General features: G+C 35.4%; 1 pseudogene; it reads right to left on the bottom strand.

Annotated features, from left to right (window-relative positions):
- Positions 1 to 2,021: 2,021 nt before the first annotated feature.
- On the bottom strand, positions 2,022 to 2,412 carry LOC116095355 (annotated as a pseudogene).
- Between the last annotated feature and the right edge of the window lie 773 nt (positions 2,413 to 3,185).

The raw sequence follows: 3,185 nt of genomic DNA, 5'->3' as shown, positions 1-3,185 counted from the left end.
AAAGATGAGATCTCCTTGAGTCTTTCTTATCTGCACCATTCTACATAGTAATTAGAAAACTGAAACACAAACTTCCAGAAGTCGTTTCCTCAGTCTCTTGGAAATTTGCAAACCAATTAGTAGAGTAGTAACTTTGTTCTTAGCAGCTTCTGAGTGGTTGCCCAAGACACAAACCTTGGAGGACATCTACTTCTTGGCCAAATGTCACTGAGCACTAACCTGGTATTATGGCAAGTTAAATATGACATACACTTTACATTTGGGAAAGGTATCATATACAGGCATAAGAAAAAACTTAAAATTGATATATCACTAAAGATAGACATGCATGTTGGGCGGTGGTGGTGCACACCTTTCATCCTAGCACGTTTGAGGCAGAGGCAGGCTGATTTCTGAGTTCGAGGCCAGCCTGGTCTACAGAGTGAGTTCCAGGACAACCAGGGCTACACAGAAAAACCCTGTCTTGAAAAAAACCAAAGAGAGAGACAGACAGACAGACAGACATGCTTAGAAGACTAAAAATTCAGAAAAGTGGTAAAGTGGACTATCCTCCAAATGATTATAAATACAGATCTCTCAGTACATGCTGCTTTGCACAAAAATATATATGTATATTTTCGTACTGTTTTAGAGAATAGAAGTCTATGAATCTTTATGAATTTGTTAAGCAGAAGTGGCATGAAAGTATTTACTTCAGAGTAATATCCCTTATCATCAAATACCATTGTTCATTTTACTGACTTTATTTATATATTTAGTTACAGTAACTGACATGTCTCATGCATTCTTGTAGCATGCACTAAATATTTTTGGCAAGACCAATTCAGTCCATTTCAGGAAGAGAATTTTGATATGTGCCACTGTACTGGCTTTACAATCAAGCTCACAGAGTTTTAAATTATTCCCAATCAACTTTTCTAGATTGACTGTAAAGCTGAGAAATTATTATTGAGATTTCAATGGAGCAGTGACTCCTAAGAGTTTGAACAGTTCTTGAGGAATGATAAAAGCCTCTCCTGTGCCCTGCATTAAGCTGTCACTAATAGAAATGCAACAGTGTCTTCAAAACAATTTCATGACCACTCTATACTGATTACCTACTTCTGTTATGCCTCATGGGAAAATAGAACAGCTGTTGCAAGGAGAAACAACAGATTTTACTGTGCAGCAACAATGAAGAAGTCTTAGAACTATGCTAAAATACAATTTACTGAATGAAAATTTCACTATTATATTGGTTTCCTATTGCTTTTGAACAAATTACCATGATAATAGCTGATAGCTTAAAATAATAATAGCTGTGTATACTATAGACCCATAATCCCAACAAAAGGAATGCTGACGCTGGAAAATCATGAGTTTGAGGACAATACTCTATCAAAAAATTTAAAAGTAGCAAAGACAAAAGAAAACAGTGCAATGTTTGTGTATTATTTCCCAGTTCTGGAGTGCACAGTCTATAAAGAACTAAAGTCAAGGAATTGGTAGAGCTGCTGCACTCGGTTTGGAAATTACTAGGGTGAGTGAGCACAAAGTCTTATCTAGATTACCAAGCCTTCCTGCATTCATTGACTCACAGTCTCTGTCGAACCTCAAAAACATAAATCACATCACAAAAACTTTCATTCCTGTAGTCACACTTTCTCCATTTTCTATTGTGGCTCCCCATTCCACTTAAAGATTCTTATAATTGTCCCTCATGATGACTCCCCCATCTCAATAATATATGCAAAGTATCTTTATAATGTGAAACATATAATATATATATATATATATATATATATATATATAACATAAATGTAACTTCAAATATGTTAAGACTATAATGCTGTTTTCCATAGTAATTGGCAGGATTGTATGTCATTTATCAGATTTCAAATGATGTGAGTAGCGCTCAAGTGTCTCTCCCTACCCTATCAGCCAAAAGGAAGAGCCGAGTAAAATGGCTCAATAGAGAGGAAATAGTGCTGCCAATATGACTGAGTTACTGACTGAGATAGAAATATTCTTTTTTTTTTTTCCAAAAGGAGCCCTGGCAAAGTTTTATTAAAGGAAAACGTTCTTGTTTACTTCTCACCAGTCTGTTCTGGCATGCTTCTAATAATATCAGAATCACCTGGGTCAATGATAGCCAGTGTACATACTCTAGTATTTTCCACACGCTGTACCCAATTCAATATTATCGCCACTGTAGTGATGGACACCAGTTTTAGCCAACATGGCATAGTACTCTCTTTCAGATTTCCTCAAAGCTGGGCAGTTGTTGGTGAGAATAACCAACTTCACTTAGCCTTGTCTGATCATCTTCAGAGTCTGTTTGTACCCCAGTACGTACTTTCCACTTTTCATAACAAGCTGGAGCCTAGAGTTGATCGACTCCAGAGACTTTTTCTTCTTTTTTGTGGCCATCATCATCCTGCCTTAGGTGCGGGACAACCCCCAACCAAAATCAGCTGCCAAGATGACTGGGTAAGGAGATAGCAGAAATATTCTTATGATTAAGTTGGTTACATTATAATCACAAGGATCTGTCTACTAGAAGAACATTAAGACAAAACAATGAGAGCAATCAGAATGAATGTTCCTTGCTTTACATGTTAGAATTCAGTAAATTCATGACTAGTTTAAAGTTAACTGGATTATCACTTACCTGGTATATTAATAAAAAGAACTCTAAAAATTATTAGTTTCAATTTTTTTTATTTTTACATTGTTAAACAACTTGAAATCTTGTGCAAGCCAGTTTATGGATTAAATTTAAAAATTTAAGAATAATTTTGTTTTAAAAATAATACATGTTTCTTTAAAATTATATCTTTATTTTTATTAATGAATCTTTTTCATTTATGTATGTCTGTTACAACATGTTTACTGATGGAGATCAGAAGAGGGTATCAAATCTTCTGAAACAGGAGTTACATGCAGCTCTGAGCCAATGTGTGGGTGCTGTGTGTGCTGGAATCAAACCCAGGTCCTCTACAAGAGCAGACAGTGCTCTTAACCAATGAGCTATCCCCAGCTCTGAAAGTTAATAATTTTTAACATCATTCAACTATTTTGTAATTTCAACTCAATTGTTTCTTACTAGCATGATTGATTTCATATCAGGAGGGATCTACATTACTAAATCTTCACATGCAACTTTACGAGCTTATATGTTCCAGCTTTTAAGTAAGCATGAATTG

The sequence above is a fragment of the Mastomys coucha genome, unplaced genomic scaffold (assembly GCF_008632895.1).
Source record: "Mastomys coucha isolate ucsf_1 unplaced genomic scaffold, UCSF_Mcou_1 pScaffold18, whole genome shotgun sequence".
NCBI lineage: Eukaryota > Metazoa > Chordata > Mammalia > Rodentia > Muridae > Mastomys > Mastomys coucha.
This window is presented reverse-complemented; position numbering and strand designations above follow the sequence as displayed.